Here is a 17,944-nt window from a genome sequence, read left to right on the forward strand (position 1 = left end):
GCAGCTCAGGGAAAGGGATTCTACTGAGTGAATGGGAAGCTTGCTCGGTCAGAAGAGCATGCGACTGTTGATCCCAGGGTCATGAGTTCAAACCCCACATTGGGTGTAGAGATCACTAAAAATAAATAAACATTAAAAAAAAAGAAAGAAAGAAAAAAGGAAAATGGCAAAAGAATCCGCTCCCATCCTGCCAGTTTGGTGTCATTGTCCTGACAACCTCAGCTGGCATCGTGGAGCATGAAGAAGCAAGATGAAAACACACAGGAGGGAAAATCTTGGGATTCTTTTTCTAGGGATGTAATACACACGTGCAAATAAAATGCCTCAATGGAAAAAAACAAACAAAAAAACTAGTATCACTTGAAAACATCCTGGTTGAAGCATTAAAAATTATCTTACTAAATGATTCTCAAATCCACATTTTATTTATTTTTTTTTTTAAAGATTTTATTTATTTATTTGAGACAGAATGAGAGAGAGAGAGAGCACATGAGAGGGGGGAGGGTCAGAGGGAGAAGCAGACTTCCTGCCGAGCAGGGAGCCCGATGCGGGACTCGATCCCGGGACTCCAGGATCATGACCTGAGCCGAAGGCAGTCGCTTAACCAACTGAGCCACCCAGGCGCCCTCAAATCCACATTTTAAACATGTCTTATATGATGGTGTGGGATGTACAGCATATCCCTAAGCCCCCAGGAAAATAATTTGCATGAACTTAACTGGACTGGGGTTGTTTTTGTTGTTGTTGTTGTTGTTACAAAATGCCATTTTTACTTGAAGGAATGAATGACACAGAAACTTGGATTATTTAGGATATTTGGCCGACAGTTTCTTGAAAATGAACATGACCCTACCCCTTCATTAAAATCAACTCACACATGACAGCTGACAGTACTTGTTGCCCTGATTAAATGTAAACTCTCAAGAGAAAATCAGAATTTTGGAAAACTTGTGATCCACCAATAAGCTTGACAGCTTCTCCCTACTGACAAACTTTCCTGTCAGGATCTGTGATAATAGTAAAACAAATGGGATGTTTTGATAACTTGATTCCAGTCTAATAAACATGGGAACAACACATTGCTTTAAGACAAATCAAGTTTTAGGGACGCCTGGGTGGCTCAGATGGTTAAGCATCTGCCTTCAGCTCAGGTCATGATCCCAGGGTCCTGGGATCGAGCCCCACATTGGGCTCTGTGCTCAGCAGGAAGCCCGCTTCTCCCTCTCCCTCTGCCTGCCTGTCTGCCTACTTGTGATCTCTCTGTGTCAAATAAATAAATAAAAATCTTAAAAAAAAAAGACAAATCAAGTTTTAGTACAAGATCCATTCAGTATGCAAGCTGGGCCCATGGATTTTAATGTAACAGAAGGACATACTCAACGATACTGTTTCAGGTGCCACTTTGCAAATAACCTTACAGAAAGTATAACTTATATAGTTTTAATATAGTATCAAACATGACTATCCACAATTATCTGAAAAGGTTATGAAACATGCTATTCTCCCATATTTGTGCAAGGCTGTTAATATTTTCATATACTTCAACCAAAACAACACAATAAATGCAGAAGCAAATCTGAACATCCAGGGGTCTTCGAAGGAGACAGACAAGAACAAGAAAGAGACTTGCAAACTGGAAAATGTAACAAAAATCCACTTTTCTCACTGCCCTGTTTACTTGGGGAAATAGTTATTTTTCATAAAAGCAATATTTCTGTTTATGTCAAGGGTTATTAATGTGATTCTAAATGAATTAATACATGTTTAACCCTGTTTTATTCCTACTATGGTAAACACTGATAGATATAACCCATAGATGCAAAATTATCCTTGGGATCCTCCGTAATTTGTAAGACCATAGAGATATCCTGTGATCATAATTTTTGAGAATCACTGACTCACACAACTCCTGGGCCACGACTCAGGGAGACAAGGTGACAAAGAGCGCACTGTGCAGTAAGCGAGGGATCGGGGCAAAGTCGCATTTCCCCGGGAAGGCCTGCCTGTCAACAGCGGTGTCTGGGGCTGGAGAGTCCCTCTCCCTGGGTTTCACGTCTCACTCCCACAACGCGTCAGGTCCTCCCGCCGGGATACTAGTGACGCGACCGCAGTTCGCAATCCCATTGGGTGTCGGGTTTCTGGAGAACCCAATCAGCGGCACCGAGATTCCGGGTTCGAAAGTCCTGACCACACCCACAGGGACGCACCTACTCCTCAGACCCTGAAGGTCTGGGCCGTGGGGCCCCGAACCCTCGTCCTGCTGCTGTCGGGGGCCCTGGCCGAGACCGAGACCTGGGCGGGTGAGTGCGTGGGGCGGGAGGAAAGGGCCTCTGCGGGGCCGGAGCGAGGGGAGCTTCGGGCGGGGACGCGGGACCTCCGGGAAGGCGCCTCTCCGCCGCCCCCCGCCCCGCCCCGGCCTGTGCCCCCCCGTCCCTCCCGCCTCCGCCCTGCCCTCCCGGCCGCCTGCACCTGCGCCCCGGGCCCAGCGCCCCTCCGCGCCCGCAGGCTCCCACTCCCTGAAGTATTTCCGCACCGCCGTGTCCCGCCCGGCCGCAGGGAGCCCCGCTTCGTGGTCGTCGGCTACGTGGACGACACGCCGTTCGTGCGGCTCGACAGCGACGCGGCGGGCGCCGTGGGTGGAGCGGGAGGGGCCGGAGCACTGGGACCGGGAGACGCGAAGCGCCAAGGCCGCGCCCAGCTGTCGCGACGGAACCTATGGATCGCTGGCGGCTACTACGTCAGAGCGAGGCGGCCGAGCGGCGCGGGGTCCGGCCCACGTCACGACCCCCATCCCCGCCGACGGGCCTCGGTCGCCCCGAGTGTCGGGGTCCGAGCGTCACACCGAGGCTGCGGAGCCCACCCCGCCCGGACCTTGGAAGAGCCCGCCGGAACTTTTAAGCGGTTTTACTTTGTGTGGACTTAGTCGTTTGTCCAGCACCAGGGGTGGTGACAGTCAGAGCTGACCGCGCGGGCGGTCTCACACCCTCCAGCGGATGTTTGGCTGCGGCTTGGGGCCGACCGGTGTGGCCGAGCACGACAGCAACGACGCGCAGAGCGAGTGCGTGAAGTCGCTCCGCAGGTACCTGGAGACGGGGAACCAGACGCTGCAGCGCGCAGGTGCCAGGGGCCGCGGGGCCTCCACTGGGGCTGGCTTCCCACCAGGAGGGGCAAGTGGACTCAGTGTCAGAATACCACCTCCCCCATGGGTGGGGAGAAGGAGCTCAGCCTCCGTGTTCATGTTCCTACTGTTGAGTGACTCACCCAGAGGGCCACTTTCTCTATAGGACAATTGAGGAATCCAGTCTCTCCCGGGAGGCAGGTGGAGACCATCAGTGGTTCCTTTTGGCCCTAACAGCCACCTTGTGAACCATGACTTAACGTCCATCTGAGAATATCTCTGTTCTGCGTCTGAGAACATCTTTGGACATCTGACTCCGGGTTTTCTGGCTCAATCACCTGCCACCATTGTCAGGACCAACAGTGTGCTCTCCCCCTTAGACCTACAGCGTCCTACCCTGGGCCATCTCCCTGATTCTAGAATTTTCCAAGGATTAGGAGATCCCAAAGGCTAGGCTGGTGTCTGGGTTTTGTGCTTTTTTCATCCGAACCAATTGCCCTGTCCACCTCAAGATGGTCAAATGAATGCTGTTTCAGTGGTCCATAAAGGTACACCCAAGTGTGGATTTCGGATTCTTCTTCCTCAGAACCACCCAAAACACATGTGAGCCATCACCCCATCTCTGACCATGATGTCACCCTGAGGTGCTGGGCCCTGGGCTTCTACCCTGCAGAGATCACCCTGACCTGGCAGCAGGACAGGGAGGACCTGACCCAGGACACAGAGCTTGTGGAGACCAGGCCTGCAGGGGATGGGACCTTCCAGAAGTGGGCGGCTGTGGTGGTGCCTTCTGGACAGGAGCAGAGATACACATGCCATGTGCAGCATGACGGGCTGCCCGAGCCCATCACCTTAACATGGGGTAAGGAGGGGTTTGGGGTAGAGCCTCTTCTCAGGAAACCTTCTGGAGAATTTTGGCAAAGTGTGGACTCAGGCTACAGGTCTGGGCCCCTCACCTTCCCTTCCCTTTCCAGAGCCACCTCCTCAGCCCATCATGGGCATCATTGCTGGTCTGGTTCTTTTTGTGATCACTGTGGTCATTGTAGCTGTGATCTGGAGAAAGAAGTGCTCAGGTAGGAAACTGAGTTTTCTTGTCCCCTTGGGGGGTTTCCTAGGTATGAGATGGTCCTGCCTTGTTATTGGGAAGTACCATCCACACGCATGGACTTGCCCACTCTGGAGCTGATTACTAACATTCACTCTGTAGCAAACACTTATGAAAAGGAAGGGCAAATTTTCATCTTGGTAATTCTGGTGGTGGGGACCTGATTCCCAGCAGTCAAAGGACAGAGAGGAAGGTCCCTGCTGAGGACAGACCTCCAGCAAGTCAGGTGGTCCAGTGACCACACACCTCGGTTCTTCATGTTTCCTGATGCTGTTCTGGGTTTTCAGTCACAATTCTACAAACTTCATTTTGGACCAGGGCTAGGAGCGTCCTCTAGGATCGCATGGCCCAGCCTTGTCCAGGCCTCTGACATGATGTTTTCTTCCCACAGGTCAAATAACAAGAAACTACTCCCACTCTGCACATAAGGATGGAGGGGGTGATCCCTGAGACCCTTGGTTAGTGTAGACAGGACCCCATGGGGAGCTCACCCACCCCATAGCTCCTGTCCTTTCCCCCAGTAGGCAATGACATTGCCCAGGGCTGTGATGTGCGTCTCACAGCAACTATAGTGAGACCTCTGAGGGCCTGATGTGGGGAGGGCTTGGGGCACTAGGGACACTTTGAGCATGCAGGGGGCTGTTGAGAATGTCCGCACTTATGTGATTGACCTAAATTTGTACATGATTGTTTTTCACAGCGTGAGACCAGCTGCCTTGTGGGGCCTGAGAGATGCAAGATTTGTTCACACTCCCACTTGGTAACACCAACAACCCCTGACTTCTCTTTGTGCAAAAAGTGTCAGAAAGTGTCTGTGTTCCTATGAGCATAACGTGAGGAGGTGGGGAGAGTGGCCCACCCTGCCCACCACGCCCCCTTCCCGTACTGACCTGCCTTCTCATTTCTGATGTGCTTTCCTGTTCCAGCAGAGGCAGGGCTGGACCGTCACCATCCCTGTCTTTATTTCATGCTGGACTGAGTACGAATGACTTACTTCCCTATTGAAAATGAGAATCTAGATATGAGTTTGTGTTTTTTAACACTTGGCATGTGGGGTTGATGAGGTAATAAAAGAGGAGATTTGTAAAATTGAGACAGCAAATAAGCGGAAGCACTGAGAACCTTCCAGAACTTTTGTTTGCTGTGTTGAGTCTATTGCAGGTGGGGATAGGAGAAGGCTCCGAGGAGCAGAGCGGGGATGGGGCCTGTGCCCAGTCAGTGCTCAGTGCATCATGGGTATGACATGCTCACCCCTCAGCTGGGTCATCTCTCTGCTCTGTGTCCTGCCCCTTCTGTGGAAGCTTGTCTCACCAGGACCTGTGATCACAGAGACTTGGACGTCACCTGTCACCAGGACCTTGTGCAGCAAGAGCTTCCTGTGACTGGGTCAGCTTAGGCTCAGGCCCAGGTCATGACATAGCCCCCATTTTGGGTGGTTTTTTTCATTGTTTCTGTAGAGCATCAGGCATGTTCTTGCTCTTGTGTACTTGTCCCGTTCTCCCCTGGGCGACCCCGTCAGTTACAGCAGCGGGTGTCCTTTGGGCTGTGGTTCCCACAGGCCTAGTTCAGGCCCTGCACACAGGAATCTCTGTGGTATGGAGGGATGAACTTCCAGATTCATCCATGTCTTCCCCTCCCTCTAGAGCTATTGTCTGGATTATTCTTTAGATTCTGGAGATAGAGAGAGGAGGAATCTGAAAGGTTCTCATCCTTATTAAACTTCAGTTAGTTTCTACCTTCTCTGCTGCTCTGCTCTCTCTCCCTGCCCTTAGTTCAGTGATCTTAGTGCTGGCTCCGATCCAAGTGCATGGATTTATAAAGCAGAGTCTAACATGGATTTCTAGGTGGTTGAAGAAAAGGACCCGTAAAGGCTAAGTACAGTGTTTCTGTGTGCTGTGTGCGCCCGAGACATGGTGGGGGGGGAGGGGCTGAGCAGAGCGAGGGAGGGGAGGGCAGCCCGGACGGCGAGGTGGGCGCACGGGGGGCGGGAGCTGCCACGGAACAGCTGTGCCTGAGGCGCATCTGGAAGAGGGGGTCCTCTACCTGCCCATTCGTTCAACTGATAATTGTCATGTGCCACATACAGGCCACACTATGTTTCATCTAGGACACCTCAGTGAGACTAAGGAGAGGGAAAACTTGCTGGTCTTGTAGAGACTATGTTCTAGTGGTAAGGGGCAGACTGCGCTTGTCTCTCAATGTGGGGATTGGGGCAGTGGCCCACTTGGGCAGTCAGTAATCCAGGTGTAATTTTGACTCCTCAAAAACTTAAGTACTAAGAGCCTACTGTTGACTGGAAGCCTTCGTGATAAAATACACAGTTGTTTAACATATATTTTATATGCTACATATATTATATACTGTATTCTAATAATTAAGCTAGAGAAAATAGTAAGAAATCCTAAGGAAGAAAAATGCATGGATGGTATTTACTGTATAAAAGTCCACAGGTAAGGGGTGGTGCGCAGTCCAAACCAGGGTCATTCAGAGGTGAACTGTGTATTGTGCAAGCTCAGTACATAAGGGAAGGGTTTCAATAGGAAGTTGGTAGGTGCTGTGAGGAAGGTGACCCAGAGAGCACCGTGCTGGGACAGGTATGATGGCTACTCTACTCCAGGGATCGGGGAGCCTCACTGAGAAGGTGACCTCTGAGAGGTTTGAAGGACATGAAGGAGTTGTGTAAGAGGAGGTCTCGGGGGAGCTCCTTCCAGCCAGGGAACCCCCAGCGCACACGCACCAGGGCAGGGGCGTGTCCTGTGTTCAAGGAAAGGTGAGGAAGCTGGTGTGGCTGGAGCAGAGAGCAGACGAAATGAGGTCAGAGGTCAGCCATGTCACGGAGGTCTGAGGATATTAGAAGGCTTTTGAGTTTTCTCTGAGTGAGCTGTGGAATTACAAGAATGAACGAACAGATCAATGGGATTGACTTTCTAGCAGCACCTTGCAGAATGGAGAGGTGCAGGGCAAGCGACCAGTAGGGAAAGCGTAGGAAACCAGTGAAGTGTCCCAGGTGGGGGACATGGGCTGTACGGCTGGGGCGTAAGGAGGGAAAATAATAAGAAGTGATGGGGTGCTGGAAATATTTACAGATGGACTTTGCAGCATTTCCTAATGGATTCATTCTGGGTGGTGAGAAGGAGGAATCAAGGAGGGCATCCAGTATTTCAGACTGCAAGTAGAAATGTGCGGTGCCTTCATGGAAATGGAGAAGACTCTAGAAGTAGCATATCTGGGGAAGCAGCATCACAGGCAACCACTTTAGGAATATGGAATCTGAGATGTCTATTAGAAATGAAAGCGGGGTTGGCAGTTGGATACAGAGTGCAGGGTAAGAGAAATATCTGGGTGGGAGAAATAGATTTGGGAAGTGATGTTATATAAATGATGTTTAAAGCCTTCAGCAGAGATGAGGTCACCAAGGGGGCGATGGCCTTAGAAGAGAAAGGAACAGGACCAAACCCTGGACTCCTCAGGGCTCAGCAAGCTGATCAGAGCGCACACCCAGAGCGTACTGCACAGTCTGGTTCTGCATCTAGAAGACACATAGATCAGGGAGGCCCGACCTTCATCGTGCACAGGAATTGGCTGGACTATGAAGATCTAGCCAGTCTGGAGTAGAGCGTGAGATTCTGGGTTGATAATGGGTCGGTGCTGCCGCTGCTGCTGATCTTCGGATCCCACACTGAGTAGCAAGCACATAGAGCAGGATCCCCACATGGCTGGGCACCAACCTCTCCCGTAGGCCTTATTAACTGATTCCTAGGCCCTCGCCCAGCATTCTAAGACGGTGGGTCTTGGGAGAGGCCTGAGTATTTTGTAACAAAGCCAAAAGCAACTCTTGGGGCTCCACCAGATAGGGAAACAATGAAGTCATTGATGAGAGCACTCATTGTGGGAAGAGGTCTTACATACACATTTAATTGGTTTTTGGGGGATGCCTGGGTGACTCGGTTGGGTGTCCAACTCTTGGTTTTGGCTCAAGTCGTGATCTGAGGGTCATGAGATTGAGCCCCGAGTCAGGCTTCCGACTCAGCGTGGAGTTTGAAATTCTCTCCCTCTCTCTCTGCCCCTCCCCCCCACACACGCAGGTGCGCACACTCTCTGTCTGTCTCTCTTTCAAATAAATAAACAAAATCTTTAAATGGTTTTTTTGTAGGAAGAAAAATGCAAGACATGCTGGGAGAAACATATTTTCTCTCCCAGGGGGCACAGCCAGGTGGCAGATGAGGAAGTGCTTATCAGCTCAACATAAAATCTTGGAGTTACTAAGAGTGTAGGTCTTAATGTTTGCATCTCACAAGGAAATGGTAACTATGTGACATGCGGGTATTAGCTAATGCTGTGATTTTAGTGGTTGTTATCATTTTGCAGGATAGAAATATATCAATCAACAGGTTGTACCCCTAAGCTTGCTTACACAATGGTGTATATCAATCATATCTCTGTAAAGCTGGAAAAAAATGTCTGAAATCTTGCTCTTGGAAACTCTTCCCTACATGGGTTTCTGACTCCTTGTGATACATATGTACAGTTACAGAGAGATTTAGGGAAGAGAGAGGGCACATGGCGTTTGTTTTGTTTCAAGGAAAGCCACTGAGCAGGCTTGAGGCTACACAGCCGGGAGCAGAATCCACGCTGGACCCTCGATGGAGGCCCACATCCAGCCAGCACCCTGCTACTGGGTATCGATGCCCCTGTCCACACCACTGACTCCCCTGAGGGAGGACACTGGGCTCTGAGGCTGGGACTGCTATCGCTGCTGCCCCTGACCGCTGCATGACCCCGCTGTGACACTGCTCGGACCCCCTGCGCCCAATGCATGGACGCTGTCCCAGTGTGTCTGTCACGTGTCCTGAGTCAGAGTCTGGCAGGTGGTCACGTGAGTGTTGACACTTCATGTCATGTCCAACTACAAGACTGTTTGACAAAGTGGGTTCTCTTCTCTATGGATGGAGGTGGTCTCTGCCTCCATCAAGATTGTTTACATGTGGAAAGCCTCCTTTACTTGGGAAGAGACGTACAAGTTCTGGGAATGGACATTGGGGGTCAGGAATGGAAATGAATGATGAGTTTCCACATGTGGAGCAGTGATCTGAGACTAGAACTTGATTGGGTACATTGTAGGCATGCAAGTCCGCTTGGATGAAGGAGTGACTCATAAATGGCATCTTTCAACTTATTCCCTTGATGCTTGTTATGGGTCCAGCTGATGTCTACTCCAGTTCCTACTCACAAGTAAGTGGAGTAGCATTGTTGCATGATGAAGTGATTATTCAACATGCCTTCTCCCAGCCTTTGTCTCTTCCCGGGGTTAAAAACCCAGATCTGTATCACTTCAGATGATCCACATATATACACTGACATTTTACATTTCTTTATACATGCACATATTTCTGAGAGTGTCCATATTAGGTTTTAGTGGCCTCCACAAAAGTCTAAAAAACCACTCCATTTTATTTTTATTTTTTAAAAGATTTTATTTATTTGACAGAGAGAGACACAGTGAGAGAGGGAACACAAGCAGGGGCAGTGGGAGAGGGAGAAGCAGGCTTCCCGCCAAGCAGGGAGCCCAATGCGGGACTCGATCCCAGGACCCCAGGACCATGACCCGAGCCGAAGGCAGACGCCTAACGACTGAGCCACCCGGGCACCCCTGTCCATGTTTTAATTGCATTACTTGGTTTTTGATGTTAAGTTGTATCAGTTTTTTTAATATATTTTGGATACTAACCTTTTATTGGACATGTCATTTGCAAATATCTTCTCCCATTCAGTATGTTGTCTTTTAGTTTTGTTGACTGTTTCCTTCGCTGTGCAGAAGCTTTTTATTTTGATGTGGTTCCAATAGTTTATTTTTGCTTTTGTTTCCCTTGCCTCAGGAGACAGATCTAAAAAATGTTGTCATGGCCAATGTCAGAGAAACTACTGCTTGTGCTCTTTTCTAGGATTTTTATGGTTTCAGGTCTCACATTTAATCCATTTTGAGTTCATTAATCCTTAATCCATTTTGAGTTTATTTTGGGTATGGTGTAAGAAAGTGGTCCAGTTTCATTTAGTTCTTGTCTTACTTGACCAAACAGCAAACTTCAGCTCTGTTAACCACTCCCTAATTCCTGAAATTTTGCCTTGCTGTACTAGTCAGTGTTCTCCAGAGTAACAGAACCAATATGATACAGGTAGGCAGGTAGGTAGGTAGGTAGGTGATAGATTTAGTATAAGGAAACAGCTCACGTGACTCTGGAGGCTGACAAATTCCAGGATCTGCCGTTGGCAAGCCAGAGACTCAAGAGAGCTGACGGTATAATTCCAGTCTGAAGGCCTACAGGCTAGAGACCCAGGAAGCGCGGATGTTTCAGTCTGAGCCCAAAGGCAGGAAAAAAAACCCCAAACATGTCCAGCTCAAGGAAGTCCAGCAGGAGGAACCTTCCACTCACTTAGCAGAGGGTCAGCCTTTTATTCTATTCAGGCCTCTAACCGACTTGACGGGGACTCCCACGTTGAGGAGGGCAATCTGCTTTACTCAGTCCACTGATTCAAATGTCAGCTTCATCCAGAAACACCCTCACAGAACCCAGAATAGTGTCTGACCGAATGTCTGGCACCTGGTGACCCAATCAAGTTGACACATAAAATCAGCCATCACATTTGCCCTCTGAGATACCACCACTTATTTCTCCTCCTGTTTGCCTGCTACCCTTATTCGGTCTCTGCAGGTGGCTCCTCTTGTGTATCACTAGTCCTCAGTGCTCTGTTTGGGGTATTTTTCCTTCAGCCTCCTCTCCCTGGGGGATTTTAGTCTCCCTTATGACCCCTGGGGCTATCTGTACACATTTGTATCGCCAGCCCAGGTGCCATGTCTGAGCTCTCAGCTCTATGTGGAGAAGCCTCAAAGCCCTTGTGAGTAGTTGTCTCATGTCCCGATGTGGGTAGCAATTTCATAAGATCACTTGATAGGGCATTTCTTTTTGTCACAAGTGTCAACCTCAACGCTTACTTGAGTATACTTCACGCATGGATTTTTCCACAAGTGTGTGTGAAAAATCTTGAATCAACAGCTCTTCTGTTCCAGCACTTACGCTCTCCCAGTTTGCGAATATTTATCTTGACAGCCAATCTAGTGGATGTTGGAATGGAGGTAGGTCTGATATCATGTGGCACACTTACCGCCTTCGGGCATCGTGGCAGAGTAAATTCTCAAATCCACCTGATAACAGTTGAATTCCTAAAAGCAGCTATCTAGGACTAGTTTAATTATTTCCAACCATTGCTATGGAAGATGATGTCCAGAAGACTATCCGGAAAAATTAAAATGTGTGTGGACCGTGGAGGGGAGCATACTAATTAGCATGCATAGGGACTCACTCCATGCAATTTTCTTTTTGGCATTATCAAACTCAACAATCCTAAAACAGAAATTCATCCTTCACCAATATGTTCCCCCATTTTCCTCTTCCTGAGTTACTTTGGTGAATAATCTCACTGAGATCATTGTCCAAGGCAGAAGCCCAGTCATCACCTTAACTCCATGCTCTCTTTCATCCCCACATCCAATCAATCAGAAGTCTTGCTCAATACACCTGCTAAATATCTGTGAAATCCTTCACTTCTCCCCACCCCAACTGCCAATGCCTTAATTCATAGCCATGAGTGCAGACGGATCCTTGGTGGAGGACAGGGATATAATCAACGGCAGCAGAGCCTCAGTCCTCAGCAGGGCCATCGGTGTGCCCATCATGCTTACTCGAGCCGTCTTCCTACAGGAGTCCTCTAACAGAGACCTGTTAGATGTGGTTCCAATGCTTGGATTATTGGAATTGCTTAAGTGACCTCCCTGGATCCTCTGTCTTCCCCCCTCTAACCTACCCTCCACACAGCAACCAGATTGATCTTCCCAAAACAGAGGAAAATGTCGCTCCCCCCAATTATAACCTCCAGTGATGGCTCACTGTTCTTAGGATAAGGCCCTAACTCCATAGTAGGGGCTGATCACTTTGTCAGCTGCGTCTTCTCCACTCCCACCAATGTGTGTGCCCTTGGGCAAGTGATGTAATCTCTCATTGCCTCCATTTTCTCATCTATAAAATGGAATTATAACGGTTGAATTAACAAGAGTTAATTCTCTTAAAGTGCTGGTAACAATGCTAATTGGTAACAATTATCTATCATTAACTAATATTATTACTTCTCTTTAGGAACTCTATAATCCAGCCACACAGAATGTCTTTCACTTCTTCAAGGAGGCCATGCTCTCTCTCACCTCCACGGCTTTCCACTTCTCTCTACCCAGAACACTTCTCCCCTCCCCAGCCCTACTCTCTCCTCACCCTTAACCTGGTGACCCCCTAGTTGTCCTTCAGGTCTTAGTTTAGATGTCTAATGCTCTAGGAAGCCTTCTATGTCCCTTATACTGTGCCTTCCTGTGTTCTCTTGACTCCCAGTACTATTTCCTTTTTTTTTTTTTAGTAGGCTCCATGCCCAGTGTGGAGCCCAACATGGGGCTTGAACTCACGACCCTGAGATCAAGACCTGAGCTGAGATCGACAGTTGGATGCTTAACTGGCTGAGCCACCCAGGTGCACCCCCAGTACTATTTCTATGTGAACACCTGTTATTCTGTGTGTTCTCCAGGATAAGTCCCATAAGGTCATAGATTGTGGTAATGCTAGAAGCTAGCACAGTGCCTGGCACGTAGTAGGTATTCAGCAGGAAATATTTGTGGAACAAATGAATGAATGCTGAGAACTTCCCCAGGGGTTCAGAAGCTAACTTCTCCTTAGAAGAGCAAAGAAAGGTGAATAATCTGGCCCCCTCATATTTAGGCATCTGAAGGGGAGGTAGTAGAGGTTCTATTTTCCATTCCCCACATTTCAGGACCTGTTGCAGAAGGGTAAGGAGGTTCTTCATTTTTTCTTCAAATTTTTATTTAAATTCTAGTTAGTTAACATATTGTGTAATAGTGGTTTCAGGAGTAGAATTTAGTGATTCTGACTTACATATAACACCCAGTGCTCATCATAACAAGTGCCCTCCTTAATACTCACCTCCCTCCATCAAACTTCAGTTTGTTCTCTACCGTTGAGCCTCTTATGTTTTGCTTCCCTCTTTTTTTTTCCCCTTCCCATATGTTCATCTATTTTGTTTCTTAAATTCCACAAGTGAAATCATATGGTATTTGTCTTTCTCTGACTTATTTCGCTTAGCATGATACACGTTCCATCCATGTGGTTGCAAATAGCAGGATTTCATTCTTTGTGATAGCTGAGTAATATTCCATTATACACGCACACACACACAAACACACACACACCCCACATTTTCTTTATCCATTCATCAGTTGATGGACAATTGGGCTCTCTCCATAGTTTGGCTATTGTTGATAATGCTGCTATAAACATCAGGGTGCATGTACCCCTTTCAATCTGTATTTTTGAACCCGTTGGGTAAATACCTAGTAGTGCAATTGCTGGGTCATAGGGTGGTTCTATTTGTAACTTTTTGAGGAGCCTGCATACTAAGGAGATTCTTCGAATGGGAGTAGGAAGATAGTTCCTGCCGCTCTGTGGGGGTTGTACACTTGGAAACAGATCTCATGACTTGAGAGATTCACCGGGAAATCAGCCTGCTCTCAAGGTCAGCCCTTGAGCTGTATCTGGTGGCCTCTGAGTCAAGAGAAGCTGCCAGCTCCCAGGTCACACCATGCCTGGGAAGGGTTCTCCGAAATAATTAGGATGCTACCTAGGACAACTTGTGGCCATGCTGGAAGAAACCAGAGCTGGCTTGTATGGTGGGAACCTCCTGGGTGGGAACCGTGTAGCCCAAGAGGGAGGGCTAACATCCAGATGCATGTGGCTCAGAACGAAATGTGGTTCACCCCATCCAGCACTAGGGCTCCAGGCCTGGAGAGATGCCCAGTACTCCAGCCACAGTGCCCATGCCCACTCTCTGTTAGAGGACTCCTGTAGGAAGACGGCTCAAGTAAGCATGATGGGCACACTGATGGCCCTGCTGAGGACGGAGGCTCTGCGGCTGTTGATTATATCCCTGTCCTCCACCAAGAATCCGTCTGCACTCACGGCTACGAAAACTCAGGTCACTGAAGAAGAGGGTGCAGGGGGTGGCATGGCATCTGCCTTCTCCCTGGGCCTCTGGGATTAGGTCTGGCCCCAGTGCTTATGGGACTGATGGTCAGCAGCAAGTTTGCTGAGAAACTGGAGATTCTGAAAGTGTCCGTGATTCCAAAGGTGACTCAGTGTGGCCTAGACTTGTGGGAGGGCCGCTCTGCCTCTGCAGGGACACCACTGCCATCCTGCAGAGCAATTCCAGAGTGCCAGGAAGGAGACAGCACCCTGGGCCTGACTACTGGCTTTTTCCACGAAAACTGGGAAGACCCAGGGTGAGAAGGCCTTAGGAATCAACCATGTGGGGAGATGCCAGTGACGTTCTGGTAAGTGTTTAACTGGCTATCCCAGTGGGGTCAGGGGGCTCCGATTTGTGGCATTCTGCCAAATTTCCATGGTGTAAATAATCCCACCGTGACTGATTTCAAACTACCAACATGACCTCACTGAATGTGGAATTAGGAAGTGATACACACAATCAGCTCTTGCAAGTCAGGGCACCACTGGGAGAGGTCTGGGTAAGGAGCTGAGGAACCGAGAAGAGCCACAGGTCAGGAGAGTCCTCACAGCTGTCATAAACTCACAAAGGCACATGTCCTGGAAACCTGCCCAGTGTGGTGTCAATACTTACTTCAGACACATTTGGTTGTGCCTACCTGACCCCTCAGTGGTCACCTAGTTGACTGCCTACATAGGGCAGTGGTGGTCTTATGCAGTTCTGAGGGGGTCTTCTGGGTCTGCCTTCCATGCTGTGAGGGCCCAAACTTGACTCAGAGATGCCCTTGAAGGCCCCTGGCTAGAGCTGGGGAGAGGCTGATCTCCAAAGAGCTGGTCCCTACATCCTAAGTGGAGGCAAATGGCTGGAGAACACTCTGGCAACCCAGGTCCTGAAGGTATGAAATTCCAGCTTCATATCTTGGAGTGGATGCAGTCTGGAGTTTAAGGAATGTGAAGACACATCCAACATGCTAGCTCCATAGGTAGCACTGCTAAACCCCTCCCACAGTAATCTGGAAAAACCTTTGTGGGAAGCTTTTGACCTTTTGACCCCTCCTAGAACAGACTGTAGGCTCACAGCAGCTTTTTTTTTTTTTCAGTGCCATACCCCAAACACATAGAGCAGCACCTAGTCAAAAATGGGTATTTAATAACTATTACTGAATCTACTGGAAACATCCAGAATTCAAATGGCTACTGTATGACAAAAAAGTTACACCAGATTAAAGTGTTCACAGAGCCCAAAGGGAAGTGGGTAGTAGAGACAGTGGGTCTGGAAATTGGATCTGGGGTGGGGATCTGCTATAGAATTTGGTAAAGCAAACAAGAAGCAGGATATGATGCATGGAGATTAAAGTAGTGAGCTCTGGTAACCCCTAGTGGGTACACTGTTCGGGGGTGCTGCAGACGGGAGAAATACAGCATGTATTTACTGAGCACCTACTACAGACCCAACCCTCTCCTGGAATTCGTATGCTCTTCTAAACGGACAAAATGAGTTGAACAAGACAGTTCATTATTTCTCATCAATACAAGGCCCATCTTCTCCCTAGAAGCCCCTACTCCTACTGCCTCAACTCCCATTTATAGAAAAAGCTGAAAGAAGTGACCAAGTGGGAAGTTTAACTGTTCAGAAGAACAAGCTCTTGGCCTACTGTTAGCAGGGGCAGCATTCTGCTCAAATCAGGTCCTGTACCTGTTAACAAGACTGCCATCTCTTGGTGGGGGACAGTGATTACATGATTCTCTTTACTTTCGTAGGTTCTGAGCTTAGGACCACAAGGCAAGTTAGATGTTCCTTCTCTTAATTTGTGTCAAATAGAGTTAATTGTTAGGATTCTTTAGAGGCCTAGAATGTGTTTTGAGAACATATTTAGGGCATCCCTAAGTTTCTAGGATGCCCTTAGCTATGAAGTGGGGAGATTCTATACAGAGTCAGGATGTAAAAAGCAAACACGCAGTTGGGAGAGAATCGCCCATCGCAGGCACTCTTGCAGCTGTGCTGACTGCCTGGATAGTGGTTCAGAGGAAAAAGTAGTGAGAGAAGGGCTGGAGATAGGTAACGGGGATTTAGGTCTTTCTCTAAAAAGAGCAGCTTCCAATCGGAGAAGCAGATGACGAGTATCCAGCTATCGAACCCACAAAGGGCAAAGTCCCCTGCCCAGGCACAGTCTGATTGCTGAGATGAAGCACGCCTAGAGGTAGAGTAAGCCCTTTCTAGGTTAACGTAATCAGATGTATGTGGGACACCTGCCACTCACTGCAAAGCGCTTCACAGAGCAGGCTGGCTGTATTCATCTGTGTAATAAAGCTGACTCTGAAACAAACCCTTTTTACCCAGTTTCTCAGAGTCCTGTTGTAGAGAACATGCCTTTAATTAGAGTCAGACTACACAGTGGTGGGGCTCAGCTATACTGTGGTTTGGTGCCACAGGCAGAAAAGTTACCATGTATTTTTCTAGGCAAGCAAAATGTAGATGTTTAATATCAGATATCTCTCCAGGGAAAGAACATCCTGTAGCTCAGAGAAATGATGCAAAAGTTTGGGCTAGTTTTTGGTTTGTCTTTTAAAAATAGAACATTCAGGTTTTTGCTTGTGAGCAGTGCCATAACTGGGATAATTATTTAGGCCTCACAACTGCATGTCAGGGTTTTTAAGGGATGAAGAAATTGAGGCTCAGGGAGGTTGAGTAACTTGCTCAAGGTCACATAGTTACAAATGGCAGGGCTGGGATTCAGACCCAGCTAGTCTGACTTTTAAATGTTAAGTTTTCTTTTTCTTAGGCTTGTACTTAAGAGCTCAACTTTCTTAACTTGTGTGGCACACTGGAGAAGAACGTGGTGTTCGGAAAGCAGAGGTTGTAAGTCACCCTGTGTCTAGCAGCTGAAGGAGGGAATGGTCAGTCTGTGAGATTAGTCTTAGCCGGTGGCCTTCAGGCTCTTCCAGTCAAGATGTTTCTTCTTCCAGGATCTTTGCTCTAACGATAAGAATGTTCACTGCAACATTGTTTTTAAGAGTAAAAAGCGGGAGGCATTGGTCTCTAACATGCCCAACAGCTCCCGGGTGTCCTGTGGTCAGTTACCACGGGACCTTGGAGGGTTGCCCCCACCACCACTGGGGGCAAGGAGATACAAGCGTGAGAACGTCAAAATGGGACAATATTTTTGTAAATATCTAAAAAAAAAAAAAAAAACCCAACCAAAAAACAATGCTATGCAAGAACTAATTACTTGTACAAACTACACAGCTCGTGCTTTGTTTTCTAGCATCCAAGACAACTTAGGAGGATTTCTGTGGCAATGAAGCATATTTTACTGGAAATGAAGTTGATTTTTTCAAGCTCCCAAAAGTAAACGTAAATGGCTGTTCATACAAAGTAATAGTTGCACTGTCTTTTTCTTGGGTGGTTGGGAGATCATTTTATCTTGGATACTCTGCCATAGGATTTTGTGGAATTGGGAGCCTAATTGATTTCATTCTTATTTCAGTGCGGATTGTTGGACCTTCAGATGGAAGTGGTTATCTTATAGATTCTTATGGAACCAGACTTACAAGACTATTACTAATAAAACATTTAGGAAAATAGTTACAACCATAAACATTTTTTAA

General features: G+C 48.0%; 2 pseudogenes across 1 annotated transcript; both read left to right on the forward strand.

Moving 5' to 3' along the window:
• Positions 1 to 1,457: 1,457 nt before the first annotated feature.
• LOC116635806 lies at positions 1,458 to 4,601 on the forward strand (annotated as a pseudogene). The gene is made up of 5 exons (XR_004300212.1): positions 1,458 to 1,483; positions 2,077 to 2,300; positions 2,506 to 3,117; positions 3,705 to 3,980; positions 4,093 to 4,601. The product of XR_004300212.1 is annotated as a class I histocompatibility antigen, Gogo-B*0101 alpha chain-like (transcript).
• A 9,800-nt stretch (positions 4,602 to 14,401) lies between these two features.
• Positions 14,402 to 17,944, forward strand: LOC116635807 (annotated as a pseudogene).

Source organism: Phoca vitulina, unplaced genomic scaffold, assembly GCF_004348235.1.
Source record: "Phoca vitulina isolate PV1807 unplaced genomic scaffold, GSC_HSeal_1.0 scaffold11, whole genome shotgun sequence".
NCBI lineage: Eukaryota > Metazoa > Chordata > Mammalia > Carnivora > Phocidae > Phoca > Phoca vitulina.